At 28.7% G+C, this 22,353-nt stretch overlaps 1 protein-coding gene across 5 annotated transcripts in view; it reads right to left on the bottom strand.

Moving 5' to 3' along the window:
* LOC132725929 (neuronal calcium sensor 1-like) overlaps positions 1-14,224 on the bottom strand; it is a 48,523-nt gene extending 34,299 nt beyond the window's left edge. Inside the window, exon 1 of one of the 5 annotated variants that reach the window (XM_060711144.1) lies at positions 14,067-14,224. The gene's annotated coding sequence lies outside the window, so the exon portion shown is untranslated. The other 4 variants (XM_060711141.1, XM_060711143.1, XM_060711145.1 and 1 more) reach the window with 4 other exon arrangements.
* Between the last annotated feature and the right edge of the window lie 8,129 nt (positions 14,225-22,353).

Genomic DNA, 22,353 nt, shown 5'->3' with positions numbered 1-22,353 from the left:
CATACATTCTTTCGGGAACTATGCTAGAGAGATTCAGGCAAATCTGAATTCCTTGTTAATGAGATTTTGCATTAAATGTCATGTTGAATCATTTACAAATCCTAAATGATATATGAGTAGATAATTGTTGCTGTTAAATTATGAAATTTTACACATTTAATCCATGTATCAAAACAAAGTCATCACTGATAATTGTTTTATCGTAATATTGTATATTTATAAACTATCAGTGCTGTGGTTCATATATAGAACAGTTTTCTTTTTTGTAGTCCAAATAATCATCTTTATGCATTTTTGTAGTTTTGATTTAAGTCATACTGACACTGTAGTGGTGATAGTGCGATGTTCAAGCTTAAATCATGGAGGGAGAACCAATATATAATATATATAACCGATGGGTAGCCTCTATTTCTTTATCGACAAATATATGACAATATTTGCCCCGTGTTAGACTTACTTTAGTCAATGTTATCAAATACACGTATATCGCACAAGGATTAAAAATTCAACAACTTATAATTCTCCATCTTTTCCTCGTTGCCTAAGGTTGTAAGGTTATCAAAAAGTTTTTGTTCATTGAATATTGACGTAAAGTACACTGAGAAAGGGTGTCTGTTTGATAAGACTGTGCTGCGAGACCGTCGCCTTGCCTTGTTTATCTTTGCTCTCATATTTGCATGTTTATATTTTAAGGACTTTAATATTAATTTTACCAATCTATTACGAAAAAAACAACAATTTTACTTGTTAAAAGGTAAATTATAAACGATTTGAAATGTTTAAGACCTGTTTTATGTTAAATGGGAAATCACATAAGATGATATTTTACATCATTTTTTTTGCAGTGAAATAATGATTGTTCAATGTAATGAAATGTAAAATTAAACACATCATATTGGACATGGTGTTCCTGCCGTTTTGGGACGATCAACAATTTTTTGTTTCAATTTAAAAGTGCGACGTACACAAAAACTCAATTATATACCTTAACCTTTGAGTTGGAGTATTGTTTCATAAATCACATGATTATCAGCATGCGTAGAGTGAAATAAAATCGGTACGAAAGTATTATACGATCTTTCATGAATCCACTGGGTATTAAAATGGTTATAGTCAGCCAATTCTAAATTCCTTAACTATGATGATTTCCAGCTCTCAGCCAACTAAACGCTAAGGTAGTCATTAGTAAATAACAAATCTTCATTCGAATTTTGTTTGTAGCTATGCAGTGCAAAAATATTTTAAAATAAGCATTCAATGATATATGATAATTGTTTGCATATAAAATGTAAAATCTGATGAACTATTGAAATAAATGTGTTTAAAATAAATTGTAAATTCAATGGAAGATTTCAAAGCAACTTTCGAACAAATATTTATCACTATTTTGCACATTCTGTACTGATAATTGTCTAAATCGAGATATTATGTCTATATAAATAACTTAATTATTTAAATCATAAGATGGCGGTGTAAATAAGCCAATAAAATAGCAAATAGAACAATAATGATATCAAAATAAATCGAAACGCACTCCTACCTTTGTGGAACTAGCACATGTTATCCAAATAGTAAGAGTAAAAAATAGATAGAAATCCTTCAATTGAATAAATAACAGATTATTCCAACACTTTTCAATCTTCAAATATAATAATGTTTGCACAAAACATCAACATATACAGTATTATGACACAATGTTAGTTCACAATAGTTTCTTGTTCAAACTACGATCTAGAGTACTTTAAAAATCACTTAAAATCATCTTATCCAAACACTTTGTAAAACATACTTTTTAAGGCAATTTCCAATACAAAAATGTATTGTCAAAACATAATTTCAGAGGTTAATAGTTTTGTTTTCATTCACAGCGGTAAAAAAGCTTGTTTCTTCGCTCAGTTGTTCCGATGCAAAGAGAAACTGTATAAAACGCTACACAGAACAGATATCAGATATGCGATGAATGCTTTGTAACCACTTCGTGGTGAGGAAAGAAGCTCACTTATCATTTCTGTAACATTGTCTGATTGTGGCAGATCTAACAATTCCTAGGAATGATAGCCAAGTATCAATTGATAGATCTAATGCGCATAGGTGTGCACGTATATGTATCTTAATCATCATAATTATTTGATAGATTTTATGCTTAGAACATAATCACGGTTTAGTGATTACTTAATAATTGTGTCCCTTATATAAATTGAAGCTAAATAATTGTTTGAACAATTTTATAACTGATAATGACAAATGTTTATGATAAAACATACAAACCTCCTTATTATAAAAAGACTATCAAACTATTTTTATATATTTAACATTACCAATAATATCCGAATGATATTTTTTAGATGTTTATGTAAGTTACGGGGTCATTGGCTTTTCAAGTGACGTTTATTATAAAACTGAAACAAAATTGACAAATGTAAATTTATTTTGAATTTTACCTGAACACCGACCATATACTCTTGGATGGGCATAATGCCACTTTAAAGTGTAAATGTTGTTTTATTAACGAGTAATCATTTTCATATTCTAAGGTACTGATAATAATAACATTATAATTTAAAAAAAACACAGTCAAGTAAATCAAGGGAAGGAGAAAACACACGTCAAACATCAGGATGTTTTGTAAACTGGTATATATAATGATATAAAGTTAGGTATCCATGCAATGTCATGTATTCACATATGCATTTGCATTTATAAGCATAACTTACCTAGAATTTTTCTTATTAAAGGCATTTTATGCCTCAGAAATACATATTTGGTTAATTCTTTAGAAATGCTAATCATGTGTTTAATAATGTTTAAATAATGGATTAAGAGCATGTTAGATGTTTACAACAGAAAAAAGCAGCGCGCTCAGCATGAAGATATGTATCATAAAGGTAGCAAAATGTAAACAAAGTAGTTTTTTGACAACCATACAAATAACTCATTCACTATAATTATACAAGTTGTAAACAGCACTAAATATGCAAAAGATAGTACATTTATATAGCAAATGAGTATGCTATTGGATACTGTAACAAGATAACAAAAATAAAATGTTTTGAGAGATAGAAATGATAGCATTTTTGAGGCAATATGGACATTAAATTGTAGTAATAGTACACACGTTTAGCGCTTTCGTATTGTACAAACTCAAAGCATCACTCTTACTTATGTTCTAGACATATTTCATAGTTTTAAATTCAGTTTAATCCAAAATAATACAACACTAAGTCTTGTTAAGCAATCACTGTCATAGTCTTGTACTTGAATGCGACTTCGCTTTGTTTAATTGTTTAACCTATTTGAGCATGAACAATATTTTTCCCATTCCTTAAAGTGAATGTTTTTATCTCTTCATAAAATGCTGATATTTTCTTAATGAATAATAATTTTTACAACAGGATATTGACAAGAAATTTAATCAAAATTATTGTTGAAGAATTTATGTATGTGTATATTACTTAAATAATCTTTTATTTAAACTGTATGTTTTAAATGCTACATACACACTGTTTGTTCAAATTCAAGAACTGTTTTTCCCCTTTAATAAAAGAAATATAATATATGAGATCATACTATGCTGTCAAAACTCTGATAACAAAAATTGCTTACCGTCCTTTCACAATTTAAACTATTATAATGTTATTCCAGACAAAAGCTTATCTTTCCTACTTTAAAGAGTGATTTTACAGAATATCTAGCTTTTGATCAATTAAAAAACAACTTTGCGTTAATTAACTGATGTTCACATATAACGTTACATAAATTCAAATGCGTAGATGCATGTCTATCAACGTTGGATGCTGATTTATTAGTTTTCGTCACCTTATACTGACAGATTTCCAACTTGAAAAGACAAATATTCAAACATGCCGTTTTTTGAGGTATACCAAATACAATCTTCTGTTCAAGATTTCATGGTAATTCTCAATAAATACGACATAGAGATCTTAGCAGTTTCTCGTTACGAATTTCGTGAATATATGGATTTCAAATTTTCTTGGTAAAGTAATAAAACAATACATTTGTATATAACAATATGGATTATTTTGGCTCATTTAACGTCCATTCTGACTTCTTATTATTCAATATTTCGTAGTCGAACAATTAGACAGACCTTAAGTGTCTGACTCCACTAAGGTCTTTTGACATGACTGGACTATAAATAGTTTTTCAAGATTAATGTTCCATTTGATGTAGGTCTAGACCAATAATTTGTGAGCAAAAGCTCTAGATTATTCACTCACTCCGCTTTTTTCTAGAATTGATATCCTAATTGTAAAAAATAACATAAAATAAAAAGCGTTGCAACGCTTTTCATTCGTATCGGGCTAAAAAAAACATAAACAAACTATATTTGATTTATTTCTTAGTATATCTCTTCATTATCTTTTGCAAATCTTTCTGTTTAAAGTTTGAATGTTCATGTTTTAAGGCTATTGTACTTCTGTGGATTTCCTTTAAACATTATCTGAGAAGTGCCTTTTGTTTATCTTTTTGAGCTTCCAAGCCAATTACTTCATGTTTGTATAATTGATATCATCGATCAAGATTTTTATGACAAACTAATGCAAGTTTAGCGTGACATAACTCATCTTTGCTTGGCTCTAAATGATCACCAATGATTTATAAATTTCTCTTTCGAAATTTCTCTTTGGCTGTCATTTATATCAATTAGTGGGGTAAACGTGAGTATAGACAAGGCTTTATTTATTTCTATTGACGATACCATAATCATAAACAAACATAAAATGATATAAACCGGCAATTTACAAATAAAAGAAACCAAAACAACAATCAACAATATGAATTCATCTAAAGATTTTCTTACTTTATCATTTTAAGAAATGAAAGTACATCAATATTGTTATAATTGCAAATATGCCACTATCAATGAATAAAGCTACAAATTAAAGGTATGAGCGTTTACCTTTTTGTTAAATCGTAAGGCTCATATTGACATGAAAGTTTCTTATACTTTTTTGTAAAGAATCATTTGAGTTCAATTTTTTAACAACCATACTTGTTAGTAAATGCAATGCGATATTTATGATTATAGACATTATATGCACGATTTATTTTGTACATATATATGTAAAATATGTAATGGAATTAATTGTTATCATTTTAAAATCTTAATAATTATAAATTTCATGCATATGTAAATATATGCTCATAACATTCAGTTTACAAACCGTTCCACTTACTTAACATTCCATATAATATAAGATATATTAATAGGTCAATACTTAGATCGTTATTTTTGTAAAATGTATTTTGACATAATCATAATTATTGTTTGTTTTCTAACAGCGTTATGACTACTACATATTTTGATGTTTGTATATGTTCACATGTTCGACATGTTGTAAATTTGGACTTAGACAATAAAGTATGGCATGGAAGAAAAAAGAAGAAAATTGTAACAATTATAAAATTTCTTGCGTACATGAATAAACAGGCGTATCCTGATTCAACCAAGTTATTGGACAGGCGCACTTAATAAAATTTGTAATTTGCTTATTTCACACCATAATATCAATTCAATTCTTAGTCCGTGTAAAAAATGCAATTTAATTTCAAGGGAACCAACTATATCAGCAAATATTGAATATGGTGGAGATGTTAGGTGAGAAACTTTTGTTTACACTTAATATAATCTCAGAATCATAAAATTTGAAAATATATTACTTAAGTACTTGAGAACATATTGTGGTACAAATTCATTATAACAAAACTTTATAAAATGTTGAAACAAATTACAAGCTCGCAGGGAAGTACGAAAACTGTCAAAGATAAATGTTATTCTACTACAAATGAATATGTTAAAGTACTTTAATAATTACAAAATATAACTTTGTTAATTGTTTTACAATTGAATTACATCTGATCATTGACATTTCACCGGCATTTCTTACGTTCCAATTAAAATTACTTAATATAGTTAATTTATTCTTCACATCAAATACAATGGTTTGATAGTTATTGTATGAGGTTATATTATAAATCTTTTTCTGTCTTCAATATGTTCTGTTTGAATTAAATGACTAATTCGTCTTTGCTGTAAGAAATGTTCTTCTTGTTTAGATGATAAAATAGTATGGTTTTGCTAATTCAAAAGGAAGGGTGCATTTGGATTTTGAAATTAATATAAACCAAATTCTTTATTTCCAAGAAAACTACCTATTTGTAAGTTGAACTTTTTTATTCAACTTAGATTATTTATTTGAAGGCAGATATTAAAGTCATAATAAACACATCTATTATCGGTTAAATATAAAACTAAAATTAATCTTATTGTTTGTTATTTACATGAACTTGAAATTGAAGAACAACCTGAGAAAAAGCGTTTGTAAAGAAGTTTTCTTCTGATCCATTCGTTACATTCAAATAAAATAACATTTTCTATACTTTTGCTTTTGTGTTTTGTCTTCTTTTTTTAAAGTAATACAATATGAAAATATATTTTGCACTACAAGTTAACTGATTTAAAAGATGGTTATCCGGATCTTCTAAAACTTTTCATAACTTCCACTGATTAACAACTGTGACCTGTTTATCATTATAATGTCTTGTTTTACAACATTACACTGTTGAAGATGTACAGACGTATAATAAAGTTATAATTAAAATCTCTGTAAATTATTATACAAAATACTAAAGCTGCGCCTAATTAACAACAAATTGATTTGTCTTATGCACACCCGCTGTTAATAAAGAAAAGTCTAGACCTGCATTTGTGATCATAATTAATTCCTGTATGTATTGGTACAGACTCATTCAGCTTACTTTAAGACTTAATTGTAATTAACTTATAATTAAATAAACAAACAAGAATCCCTTAAATTATAATCAATAAAAATTCCATATTGTGTAACTTTTTTGTTAACTAGAAAATTGTATCAATTTGAACAGCATACGATGTTGTTTCCCATTTCATTGTGATTAAAAATAAAAATTGAAATAAGCCACCAACAGAATTTCAATCGAACATGAAATCATTCGTTTATTTCTATAATGTCATATTTTGTCCAGCGGAAATATTTCACTCTTAGACATCAAAATAAACTTTTTTTGGAATATTACAATTGTTTCATACCTAGATTAAGGGCCGTTAATAATAAAATATATCATTATGATATATAAGTTATATTTAATGATAAAATTTATAAAAAAGATTATTGTTTTATGATCGATGCACAGTAACAATATATTGATTCAACACATTGTGTATAATTTTATTATTATATGTTTGTTTAATAGTAATATATCTTATGTTTACATGTAATGCAATACCCCTGTTTAAAGATGAAGATAATTCGTTTATAGCTAATAAATGATATCTTTAGTTTAAAACAATATCAATTGTATAAGAATAGAACTTTTATCAACCAAAATCATATGGAATTTTTCACAGACTCTTTTATTACTATAAACCGGCATGAGTTCCATTTTCTCTTCTATTGTGGTTTCTGATCATGTAGTTTATTGTATTTTTGCTATCTTGGTTTATCCAGTATATATCTAGGACTCAAATTCACTGTTCTTCTTTTACCTTTGAAGTTGTTATTAACCGGAACCAAAGCTTACGCTACAAATTTTGAAACGATTGCGCAATCATTTTTATTTATCTTGAATGAGATCAAAACGAGTTCCCAACAGCGTATTTCACTTTTATCTTTATTTGTAAAATTCTATCAAATATACACAGATAAAGCATATTGAAGCCATTAATAACTCCCCCTCAACGTAAGTTTCTTAAACTGTAAATATATGCATACATTGTATTACCTTCAAAATATATATATTCTAGAATAAATCTGTGCACTAAGAATGTTGAGAAAGATGAATTTTCGAGAGATAAATTGCAGTTTTTTTGAAGTAGGTACTGAACAGAGTATAATCTCGATATAAATATCGCATTAATATAAATAATCAATATGTCAACCTCTAGTTCAAAAAAGTACAATGAGAAGCAATTAAAAACTCAATTATGATAACATGAACAGAACCTAATAGAGCAGATTACATATTGAATAGTTAGCTTAATTCATTTTTAAACATGTGATATTAATTATCGAAATGTGAGACATATCTTATAGAAAAAATTAAACCAATTCACAAAATGCCATTTTCTGTCTTTTCCTTATCTTTAATATAACATGCACATACATGTATAAACCATAGTAAAGTAAACACAAATTAAACATTAAGTACCTCTTTAATATACCTTTGATATTTCAACCAAACTTTTGCATACATTCTTTCGGGAACTATGCTACAGAGATTCCAGGCAAATCCGAATTCCTTGTTAATGAAACATTGTAATAAATGTCTTGTTGAATCATTTACATGTCTTTCCTAAGCATATTAAGTAGATAATTGTTGCTGTAAAATTATTAAATATTACACATTATATTCATGCATTCATCCTTGTACATTGGTTTTTATTTTTAAATCGTAATATTGTTTTTTAATAAACATTCATTGGTTGAATACAGTAGTGGTTTTTGCATAATATTAATGTTAATGTATAACAGTTTTCCTTTTTGTATTCCATATTATTATTATTATTATAATTATAATTATTATTATAATTAAATTATAATTATTATTATTAGTATCATTATTAGTATTATTATGCATTTTTGTTGTTGGGATTTAAGTTACACTGACACAGTAGTTGAGAAATAGCGTTTATAAGCGAAGAACCAATATATAAAACAACTGTTTTAGCCTATATTAATATTGGATTTCATTCTTTTACCTACAACAACTATATGACAATATTTGTCCCGTGTTATATCTATTTTAGTCAATGGTATCAAATTCAATTATATAACACTAAAAACTTTTATAACCTTCAATATTTTCCAATATTTTCGTTTTCTCGACCCGATGTTGTCTTATAATTATCATCATAGCATATGTTAAGAGTGGAATAAAATCAGTACGAAAATATTATATGATCTTTCGTGCATAACTTTTGTATAAGCTGATAAAAATATCTCGCAACATCCACTGGGTAATAAAATAGTTATAGTCAGACAATTCTAAATTCCTTAACTATGATGATTCCTAGATCTCCGCCAACTTCACGCCTAGGTTGTCATTAGTAAATAACAAATCTTCATTCGAATTATTTCTGTAGCTATGCAGTGCAAAAATATTTTTAAATAAAAATTCAGTGATCTATGATAAGTGTATACATGTAAAATGTACAAATTTATGAAATTATAAAAAAATATGTTTACAATAAATTGTAAATTCAATGGAAAGTTTTAAAGCATCTTTCTAAAAGTTTTGCAAAGTCTGTGCTGATAAGAGTCTAAATCGAGAGGTTTTGTCTATGAAACAAAGTGATTTTTAAAATAATAAAACGGCAGTATAAATAAAACAGCAAACAAAACAATTATGATTTAAAAATAAAACGAAACACATTCCTACCTTTGTGGAACTAGCACATGTTATCCAAACAGTATGAGTAAAATATAAATAGAATTCCTTCACTTGAATAAATAACAGATTATTCCAACTTTGTTCAGTTCTCAAAAATAGTTATGTTTTACATAAAACATCAGAATGTTACGTTTTATGAACTAGCAATCAACTTTTGTTCACAATAGATTTTGTTTTCAAACTAAGAAATAGAATACGTTAGAATCACTTGAAATCATATTATTCAAACACTTTGTAAAACATAGTTTTGAAGACAATTTTCCAATATATATATATATATATATATATATATATATATATATATTATATATATATATATATATATATATATATATATATATATATATATATAATATATATATATGTAATGTCAAAACATAAATTTCAGAGGTTAGTAGTTTGTATTCATTCACAGCGGAGAAAAAGCTTATTTCTTCGCTCAATCGTTCAAAGTCTAACCTTCCGATGCAAAGAGAAACTACGAAAAACGTTACACAGAACAGATATCAGATATTTGATGAGTGCTTTGTAATCACTTCGTGGCGAGCAAAGGAGCTCACTTATCATTGCTGTTACAATGTTTGATTGTGGCAGATCTAACAATTCCTAGGAATGATAGCCAAGTATCAATAGATAAATTTAAACGCGCATAGGTGTGCAAACAAATATATCTTAATCGGCCGTAATTAATTGATAGATTTTATGCTTAATAATAACAGCATGGTTACTGCATAATTGCGCATAGGAGTGCAAACAAATGTGCCATAATCAGCATAATTAATTGATTTCATGCTTGAGAATATAATCATGGTTTCATGTTAAATGCATGTTAAATGCATAAGTCTGAACCTTCATTCCGGTTTGAGGCTAAATATCCATTAATTGTCTGTTTCTTGACTTCAGTTATTATGTGGTTGGAAGAATGTGAAGTTATGTTTAATGTCGTGAAAAAGAACAGTTTCTAAAATTTTGAACTAAAAGAGCTAACCTTAAACGTCGGAAAGCTGTTCACAACTTTTTTTATAAAAGAAATGGAAAGAAATATTAATAAAAACGTATTGCTCAAGAAAGAAAGCATGGATAAAAATGCAATATTAATCATAAAGAATAATGAAATTACAAATATACAATCAAAAATTAATTTTTTGTTATTTCAATATTTATAATTATGGCAGAATGCTATATAATGATGCTATGTTTGATAGAAGATACCAGGAATATCACTATTGTACACAAGTAAATTTTACATAATTTGACATTGATTTTTCAAAAAGCAGTTACTGCCTTTTATGAAGAATATAATGCAATGGAATTAATGTTAAAGAATGCTATTAACATTATCTTAAATATTTGCATTTATATTGATATTGATGTTTGGTTATGTACGGCAGTCAGGTAATCCTGTATCAAAGTGCACTACCGAATAATATCATATTTGATCACAAAGATGTTGAACACAATTTGCATCATCGGATCATAAGAAGAATTTGCTTTCCGTTTCAGTTGACACATTATTGTTCACGCCTTTGATTGTCAATGTTGTTGCTTATCTACAAACTTGTAGCAAACAAGTAACGATTGTCGTAAATAAATTATATTCTTATAACTAAAGTGACAATATGCTATTGTTTTCCGCTGTCAAAATGAGTTGAATTATATTTAAAAAGATGAACTATCACAAAATTGAATGACAAACAATTGATAATAGAAAACGTTTATGATACAATATTAAAACGGCATAAATTATAAAATGACTGTCCCACTCTTTTTAGGAATAAACCGATACATTTTGAACGATATTTATAGAAATATCCGTTTGGCATGTTGATTATTGATTATTTTTTCAAAGTTAAATATAAAATGGAACACATTTATGACAAAATGTCCACTTATCTTAGTTTTTACCTGTTCACTGACCATTAAAACTTGTATGGGCATAATGTTACTTTAAGATACACTTTTACAAGTTTTATTTACTTTAGTGAGCTTTTCGCTTATCATACATCTACAAATATCTTGCTTATCCAAATGTTCAAAAAGTGCCAGCACGTGTCTATTATCTTCATTTTATCTCTAAAGATTTTGCCGGAAGAATTTATCAGTAAAATATGCTTTTATAATTAATTTTGGAACATAATCGTATTTTCGTATACACTACAGCTTCATTCATAACATGATATCTATCGTAGGTAAGAACTGCATTAGATATATTTTCCTTATTCATGTTAAGCTTTCATGGTTTTTGCGTAGAAGGGCATCTAACACTTTAAGACAGTTAACCTTAATTTGGTTCATAATTGCAAAGCGAACGGAGCAATTGTCATAAATTAGTAAAAATGACATAATTCAACTCTTTTTCTTATATCATGAAACGGAACAGTAACGTCTTTGAAATAAATGGTGTCTTAAATCCGTCTTTTTGAAGTTAGAATACTTCAAGTTTCAGAAATTTTCTTGTAGAGTTTCAGACAGAAATGTTTAAAAATAAGTTTTTTTAGATAAACATATACAACTATTATAGTTTTGGTAAAAATATTCAAGTTAAACAATCAAAGGAAATTTTTAAAAGACGATATGTCATTACTTTTTTTAAGGTTGTAACACCGACATAGTAAAGATAATATGGCGACTTCCTAGCTTTACTAGTGGAGAGAGACCTTACATGCCCTCAGTGCTTCTTCCAGGGCAAGCAAACACCTAAGTACGCAAAATCACTGACATTCCAAAACCACTGACATTCCAAAACCACTGACATTCCGTAAACTAGCTTGATAGATGTTACATTAAAAAAGTCAGAACATTCATTAAATATGAATTAAATATGGACGTTTTTTATTGTTTTTGTTTGTTTGTTTTTGTTTGTTTGTTTTTCTCGATTTTTTTGCTTGTGTATTAAATAAGATAAAACGATAAGCAATCAGAAAAAAACAACGATCCATTAGAATTATTACATGTCATAGTTTACCACTGTTTTGATACACCAAAATACCCCATACCCTTTACAAATAACCTTGTTAATCAATTACCTTTTGGTTTCTTGTTTTATTTATAACTTACATGTACTTTAGCCGGACCGCTGATTATTAACACCTGGATGTTTTCTCATAATTTGTACTTGCTCATAAAATATTTGTATTTCGTCGGGAAAATGAGGTAAATTTGTATCTTGAACTTAAGCTAGCCTGAAGAATCGAAAAAAGTGATTTCTTCTATCATTGCATAAAATAGATAAGAGATCATTTCATTTCTATAATCTATTTTTTATCGATTTTGGTTTTTTATAATCATCAAAATAGAATAAAATGTAAATGCTATATATATGTTTAATTCTTGCTTTTTTCCCCCTACATGACTAATTACTTTAAAACACAGTTTAATAAGTGCAACTATTTGATGCTATATATTCTATACAGGATCGAAAAGTAATCATGAGGTAAAAATAAGGTTTGTCCTTCATCATTCTCAACATTATCATTATTGTTTTCTTTTTTTGTCCTATTAAGTTGCGTCTTAATTTAATTTGATTTAAAAATAATAACTGTTATAACAATATTTATCCAGTCCATGTTATTGTTCCTTTGCTTCAAAGTCTCCAACCAGTCTATGTCAATGACAAGGCAATGGTTTTTGTTGTCACACACACATACGCACCACACACGCAGGCGCGCACGCAACTCATGATATAAAATTGGTGAACAAATAGCATGCTTATGTACCTATGCTTCTTATTGTAGTGATAAATGTGTAATGATACTATATCATTTGTTCTTTTGTTTTGTTTTGTTTGAAGTTACGCCTTCTTTTAAAGATCCTGTAACTCAACTTATTATGGTTTTATATCAAAAAGCATTATTTGTAAAGATATTACCAAATTTACATTTCATGTTAATAAAGGGAGATAATTCGAAATTTATTTTCTACAAGGTCTAAAGTCAATTTTTTCAATAAGACATGAATGCATATATTTTAATGATTACATATAATGAGGACAAATGTTTGCAGTACATATTTTACATATTCTTGAATGTTTGAAAATTGTTTTACAAGCATAATTACAAAAATATATAAAAAAATTCTTTCTTTTATTTTGAAATAAATGTCGTGAAACTCTTTCAAAATATTCTATAAACAGTCTTAAAAGTATCACTGCTCTATTTGGTTAGGAACTGAACATTCTAAGAAATATTATTCAATTGGAAAAATGGAGGCTAAAGCCAACGGGGAAAGAACAACTTTACATCTCAATTTTAGATTTTAAGAACATTTTTAAATCATGTCATTTAAAACAAATGAAACACAATCTTTATAGTGAAAGCAGAGTCACTGTTACTTTAAAACCTTATTTGTATTATATTACTTAATCATACGTGAACAACGAAACTTTGCTTACCTTCTTCATCAATTAATAAAAATCCTTTAAAAATCCCAGTAAGAAACTACTTTTGTTTATTCTGTCGTCTGATAAAACTAAATACGATGATTGAATTTTCCAGTAGTTTTCCTATCACAGCATAATCACTATAGGCAAGAATTATATTTATCTAGAATTTAGCAATACAAAATTAAGTATTATCCGATATATTTATGTACTTTTTTATCGATACCGTAACACTTACACAACTTTTTCCACAGCAATTAATATTAATCAGCCAGAAAACCAGAGAAAAACCTTCATGAAAAGTATTCTTTCCAGTCAGTGTCTATCTATTAAACGAAAATCCAGTCCTAAAATTCTCAATAAGCATCATAGAGAGATCGAGAGAGTAGGTAGCACATTGTGTATACCTCGAAATCATCGTGTGAATGCGTGAAGCAATGACTCAAGAGGTATTATTTCCTTTTGTCTACACATGCTTTAAATATTTATTCATTTAGACAAAGAAGTTTCCTTTTTTTATTATGATTGTATGACAATTTAGAGCTTTTAAAATTTCTCAAACTGCATGACATCTACCCTTTGATATTTTTTATTCCTTAAGCTTGATGATATACTTTGCCATCTTACAATAAAGTTTAAGTGAAAAAGTTGTTCGTTTTTAGTATTAGGTAAAACGCTTGATACATTTGTGCCATGTTAGATAAAAAGTGCATCAACATTCTAACGTTCATTTATTTATAAATTTGCAGTAAAGGGATATTAATTGGAATTATACCAAAAAAATAATGTTACATTCACAGTGAGGTTTTTACTTAATGGCACATTATGCCTCAGAAACGAATAAAAATTTCTTTCTGTACAAAGGGCGGATAAGAGTTTTTTCAGGTAAATAAATAATTGTTATTGTTAGGTAATGGTTTAATTAAGAGTATGTAAGATGCATACCATTTTGAATAAAGAAGTGCTGTATATGAAATTATTGGTCACAAAAGTAGCAAAATGTAATCAAAGTAGTATTTTGTCTTCCATAATAAATAGGCAATCACTATTTAAGGGTGCAGTTTATTGAAATATATAGTCAATTTAAGTCAATTTGAAATTAAAAAATGAGCATAATGTCACTTTAAGTGAAAAAGCTGTTCGTTTTAGTGAAATATATACAAAGTAGTATTTTGACTTCCATAATAAATGCTCAATCACTATAACTGGCGTTATTGCAAAAAGCAACAGAAGAAAAAGATTGTTCGGGTAATTGGCTATTATTTAACATTTTAGAAAATATAACTGGACATCAAAAATAAAAAGCTTTTGAAAAATAGAAATTAAGGCATTTCGGAGACAATATGGACCTTCAATCAAAAGACACGTATACACGAGAGAGTTAATCTAAGATGATCGATTGTTAGATGAGAGATGACTCACGCTATATCTGAATTTATTCATAACTTGACGTTTTGATTGGTGTAATCAATTATTTTATGACACGCTTCTATCTGAAAAAAGACCAAGATGTTTGATTAATAACGCAAGCCATTAAAAAAATAATACATTTTTAAATGAAAGAAAAAAAATTTGATCTCAAAATAGTTGTTTTAAATGTTAAGAACATAAAGTACTTTTAGTATAAATAACTTCAAGAACTTCGGGGCTTTTTTGTAGCGCAAAATGTACCCAAAAAAAATCAAATACACTTCTTATATTGTCCGTAGCATTGTACACTTACTGCATAATAACCACAATAATGCCTTAATTTCTACCACAAATCAATGCAAGATGTAAATATAAGTTGCATTCTGAAATAGCACAACGATTTGCAAAATATTGTCTGTTTCGAGATTTAACAATGGTTTTGGAGATTGATACCGAATTGACAGGCTTTTTTAAAATTGTGCAATAAGAAAATATAATACAGCCTCAAAAATGGTGTAGAAAAGAGAAACTATTTTTACACTAAATCTTATTTTATACCTTCATCATCATTGACTGTTTTAGACCTTTCTATTACCAGACTACTATTTTAGAGAGCAAATATTTTTTTAATAGCTCTAACGTTTCTCAGAAGACGTTGTAAAAACATGCAGCCTTTATCTAATTCCAATATTATTTTACTGTCAAAACATATTGGTATAGCTTATTACAGCTTACGATTTTACAAGAAATAAATGGCAGGTGTCTAGTCGTAAATTTCTCCAAATATAAAAGAAGAGATCAATACTTTGTAGCTAATTCATAACTTACTACATAACATACAAATCAAACTGCATTCTTACTTTTTTGTTTTAGTGTTGTCCTAGGATCTAATTATGACTGTGAAATATAGCAGAAAACAAACGATGAAATAAATCTATCTTGTCTTGGTAATTGATTTTATTTATTTTGAGAATTGTAAAATGATAGAAAGTAATGACAAATTTACGTTAAAATAAGAATAAAATCATGAACTAAAGGTATGAAGCTGACATGAAGTTCCTGTACGATGTTGAAATATGTTTCCATTTTTAGGAAGCAAAGGAAAACTCCCGAAAGAGCAGATTGTCTCTCCATTCCCTTTGTGTTCATCAATAGCGTTCTTGTTTCAAATACAGACAATGGTTAACTTTTTTCTGACACCCTAAGGAGCTGTAAAAAATGTCAATATAGTTAATCGCTGAGCTGTATAAGAATAATTACTTGTGAAACTGTTAGTTAAGTTTGTTTTAGAGGATAAATTTGAACATCAATTAATTATGGCTTCTTTGTTAGACTTTATCGAATTCAATACAAGGTCATATGCCGCACTGTATATTACTGGATACATGACTATCGTTCTTTCTTTTTTTAAATATATATATGGACACTATTTATGGAAAACATATTGAAACATATTCAAAATACATATAATTTCATAACATTTAACACTAAAATGACATTGGCCTCTGAAATTGTTGGCAACCTTTTGTATTATCAATCATTTTGTAGCTGGTTGTTTATTTTGGACCTTTATTTGGGAAATTTGCGTAACTGATATGAGTCAGAACTTTACTGAACATGTACATGTATATCAATTAAGGTATGACCATCGTAACGCATTACCTCCGCATTGAAGAGTATTCAAACAGGCTTGAACTACTGTTAAATACACTGAAACTTAAGGCCGTGGGCTCATGCCCAAGAAGAGTCAACTTTTTTTCTTTTCATTTTTTCCTTTTACATAATTCATGTATCTCTCATATCCCTTTTGGGAAGAAAAAGTGTTGAGTATGATTATTTAATTGATATAGGTATTTTTTGGCTGAATAATGCTAAATTTAATGACAAATATGGTACCTGTTATTTTCAAAGTGCAATAAAATAAAAACTAGACGGTGAAAGTATTTAATATTTTACAAGAGCAACCAGGGTACTTATGAAAAAATTAGGTATATTTCGAAAACTGTCACTCATTTAAGTAAATTTAAATGATAGTTTTTTAATTAGGCTCTGTAAGCAGGAAATTGGTCAAACATGTGTTAAAAATAAGTGGGGTAGGGTAACATTTTTAAACATATTTCATAAATTTTGAGCAGAAACAATCATTTTGCCTTTGTGGATTGTTAGACAAATGTTACAATTTGTTTCTGATTAAAAATTATTGGGAAAACATATTTCATAAGGATTATATTGTAGATTACATTTAAAGGTTCATTATGTCTGAAAAAGGACCCTTCTAACAGCCAAGATTTAATTCAGAAAAATGGCAATAACTCGATTTAAGTACGGAAAAAATTGTTTAAAGTTTGCATACAGGTGTCCTTTAAGGTATCTATCTGACCTATGTTGTCAATTTTTCAGTTTCTTATAGCGCTCGTTAGGATGGTAATACCTTAAACAGAGACGACATGTTTATAAAGATACACAAATTCATTGTATATTATTTTTCTTTATGTTGTATGTTGTTATAATATGCTGTCTATATGTCTACTTATGCAACACTTAGTATATATTGGGCATTTTCGAAGACATACGTAAGAGATTTAAAATGAATTATGAAAAAAAAATATATATATAGTTCTTCATGTAACTGCCATTGATTGTGCATAATTTCAATATCAACGGCAACCTGAGTAAAACCAACGAGGATCGCCAACTTAGCTTAATAGCTTCGTCACTTGAAAGAATCCTAAGAACCTGCATTTAAACCCACAGCATTGATAGAACAGCAAATCGTATATCCATAAGTATCTGTCAACGTTTGGTTTTAAAGATTAATTCTCCAGCAAGAACTCTTTTGGGATAGTTACTTAATTAGGTGTGATCAGCAGACGGTCTTTACGACAAATTATATTCTTTTATTCTTTTTTAGACTACTAATTTAGAACACTAATTTGCTAGCAAATTGCCAAGAAGTACGAAAAAGACACAGTGTTCTTTCCAATCCTACACAATTTGTCTATTTTTAGAAAAGTATATGAAAGAAGACAATACTTATATCCATTATGACAAAAAAAGTCGAAACAATCAATAACTTAAATCAATTAGTGTCCTGTAGCAGCATCTTTCATTGAAACACCAGTATAAAAAGACTCTCATTACTGTGTAGGTGTCAGGAATTTTGTGTATATACAGTAATCATTTATAATGTAACACATATTGGGCAATACGTATTTTTATATAATACAGACAATATGAATAACAATCACCAAAACATGTGTTAAAATAGTTGTTTGAAAAAAGAGTACAAAATAGAAAATACAAAATTAGATAGAAAAAAACTTTACTTAAGAGTACAGGAGTTTCTCTGATATATTTCTTTTTAAATTATAACCTGCAGGATGTCTCTAGCAACAAAATAAAAGGGACAAATTGGACACTGAAATAAATATATGAGTCAAAACAAGAAAATATAATACTAAGTAGACCATAGTACCCCCAGATGTGGTCATTCTGTTGAATTATATTTGACAGTTTACGTCCTTCCTTCTTTAAACACATCTTAGAATAGTTGTTTTCTCATTATATGCGATGCGCAGATGGGGTTTCAAGCAAATCAAATTACTGTTATTGCTTTTGCCGTTATTAACTATCAACGACATCGCATACTATGCTCTAATTTTATTGTGTCCCATTTCAAGTACATATACTACAGCACTGTCGTTTTTTTTCTTGCTCGTCAAATGCAACTATACTATAATTGATCTTATCCTAATACATTTTACATTTTAATTCAAAAACAATGAATTTTACGAGATCTCTTCATCCGACACCACGAAGTACATTTCAAACTCATATTTTAAAAAGAAATATATTTTAGGTTTTCTCATTACTTTCTATTAATTAGGAGAACATTCTTAAGTATATGTGTAACAAAAACTCATATTTTAAAAAGAAATATATTTTAATTAAATGATATGTTCTTATGTCGCAAATGCATGCATCCTTTACCTAATTCGTGCAGCAGTGCTTTACTGTCAAAAGATTGAAAAAACATACTGATCAAGTTTATTAAAGCTTACTGTTTTACAAGAAATAAATGGCAGGTGTCTAGTCGTACATTTCTCCAAATAAAAAAGAAGATATCAAAAATTCGTGACTTAACTACATTAAATACAAAACACTTTGCATTCTTACCATTTTGTTTCACTGTGGAGGATGTAATTATTTCTGTGAAATAAAGCAGAAAATAAGCGGTGAAATATTATTCTATGTATTCTTATCCTGGTATTAAATTTATTTATTTTGAGCAATGTTAAATGATAGATTTTGTTAAAGTAATGAAAACCTAAAATAAACGTTGAAATAAGAATAAAATTACGATTTTAAGGTATGAAGCTGACACGAGTGTGCAAAGTGTCTGTAGGATGTTGAAATATGTTTCCATATTTTTGGGAAGCAAACGAAAACTCCTGAAAGAACAGACTGTCTCACAATTCCTTGTGTGTCAATCAATAGTGTTGACCGAGCCCATCGAATTGGAAAATTTAACCCTAAAAAATCTCGGCCGATAGTCGTGAAGTTTAATTATTATGGCGACAAAATGGAAGTAAAACAGAAAGCGCGGGATAATCTTGATGGCAAACAATATCGCATAAGTGACCAATTCCCGAAAGCTATACAAGAACGACGGAAAATACTTATTCCCTACCTAATTCAAGCTAGGCAAAATAATAAAGAGGCAGTTCTTTCATATGACACTCTATACATCGAGAATCGCGCTTACAAGGCTGACAGCCTACCGCCAGGTCCAGCACCGACACAAGCGCCACGGTGGCAGCAAGGCAAACACGTGAATATGCGCACCGTGGACAACAGTAAGAGGGACTCAAGCCCGCGAGCGTCGTCTGGCATACAGAATGCTCGCCGTGAAGCGGATATGCAGCCGGACGAGCAAGCTATGACCCATGAATAGGAAGCAGATGAGAAGCAGCTAAAATTTCTTCTTTGGAATGTGCAAGGAATTTGTAAAAAACTGAATGATAGTGACTTTATCAATTTTCTAAACAAATATGACATTATCATTACTACTGAAACCTGGAATTCTAAAATATCAAATATTAGCATAGATCACTTTGAAAGTTTTTCGTGTCCGCGGCCTAAATATAATAAAAGGGCAAAGCGTTACAGCGGTGGTATAATTATATTTTATAAAGAGAAACTATCAGGTCATATTGAGTTAATGAGCTTAAACGATAAAGGTGTGATATGGTTTAAACTGAAAAAATCTTATTTTGGTACTTTGAATGACATTTATGTTTGTAGTTGTTATATTCCGCCCGAAGACTCAAATATATATAAGAATAGGGATTCACCATTGTTTGATTTTGACTTCTTTGAGTTAATAGCTGACGATATACGTCATTATAGACAATTAGGTAATGTCATGTTGACCGGTGACCTAAACTCTAGAGTAGGTCAAAGGTCAGATGTTGTGAATGATATTAACCTTGACCGCTTTATTGATATGCCCTTGAGTGATAACGTCTCGGTAAATCTACCGGTACGATCATCATTGGATCACCATTTAAATAGCTTTGGTAATAAATTGCTAAGCCTATGTAAGGAAAATAGTTTATATATATTGAATGGTCGATTAGAACCAGGTAAATTTACTTGCTATAATACAATACGTAACAATAGGGCCGCTAGCGTGGTCGATTATGTTATAACTGATATAGATGTATTTTCTTTGATCGATTGTATGAAAGTACATGATTTATCCGAATTTTCGGATCATTGTTCAATATCGTTTAATCTCAGTTATATGCATATGGAAACACAAGTAGTAAATTTTAATTCACTTAACAAAATTGTATGGGAAAATTGGATATTAATAAATTGAATACAGTTTTGAATGATAAAAGCGATATATTCGAGGAAATAACTAATAAACTCATGTTGAATGAATCTGATATAAATACCTGTATTTATGACTTTTCTAATATTGTGTTTGATATTTCATTTCAGCTTCAAGGTAAAACTTGTTCGCTGAAGCGTACAATTAGACCAAATGTTAAGCGGTCACCATGGTTTAATAACGAATGCAAAGCTAGTAAAATTGAGTTTTATAGATGTAAAAGACTATTTAGCGAAAGTCCAACTGATGTACATAGACATTTATTTTTGAATGCATGTAAACAATTTTGTAATATAAAAAAAATCGCTAAAAGGAATTATTTTGATAGAGAAAAACGAACTTTGTCGGATCTTAGCAAAAGTAGCTCTAGAAAATTTTGGAAGTATATACGTAAATATAATAATAGATGTAATAGAAAAGGAAATGATATTAGTCTAGATGATTTTATTAACCATTTTCGTAATATTTCGAACACACAACACGAGAGTACTTTTAATGATGATGATTATGGTGTTAGAGATGAAGCACTTCACATAGACAGTCTTGATTGTCCTTTCTCCTTAAATGAGGTAAAGGAAACCATTTCCAGTTTAAATCGTTTTAAAAGCAGTGATATTGATGGAAATGTAGCAGATTTTTTTATTGATTCAAACGAATTTATTGCACCATATCTTGTCAAAATTTTTAATGTTATTTATGATAAAGGTGAATATCCTGAGGCATGGAGTAAAGGAGCAATTGTTTCCAATTCATAAAAAGGGTGATTATACTGACCCTGCTAATTATAGAGGGATAACTCTTGTAAATGTTGTTGCTAAGATATTTTCGCTTGTATTACGTAATCGTATTAATAAATTTTGTGAAAATGAAAATGTATTGAATGACAGCCAATTTGGGGTTCAGAGATAAAGCGTAGTACTGCTGATTGTATTTTTCTTTTGCATGCGATAATTCAGAAGGTTTTGTTAAATAAGTGTAAACTCTATTGTGCCTTTATTGACTACGAGAAAGCTTTCGATACTGTAATACACGAGGCTTTATGGATAAAATTAGTACAGTCTGGAATTAGCTGCAAAATTATTAAAATGATAAAAGCGATTTATGAAAATGTTAAGTCGTGTATAAAAAATCATGATAATAGCTCGAATGCTCAATTTTTTGATATATCACTCGGACTGAAACAAGGGGAACCACTCTCGCCCCTTCTTTTTATTTT

Source organism: Ruditapes philippinarum, unplaced genomic scaffold (genome assembly GCF_026571515.1).
Source record: "Ruditapes philippinarum isolate M1 unplaced genomic scaffold, ASM2657151v2 ctg326_1_1_1_1, whole genome shotgun sequence".
Taxonomy (NCBI): Eukaryota; Metazoa; Mollusca; class Bivalvia; order Venerida; family Veneridae; genus Ruditapes; species Ruditapes philippinarum.
The sequence above is the reverse complement of the archived record's forward strand: the minus strand, read 5'-3'. Positions and strand labels throughout refer to the sequence as shown.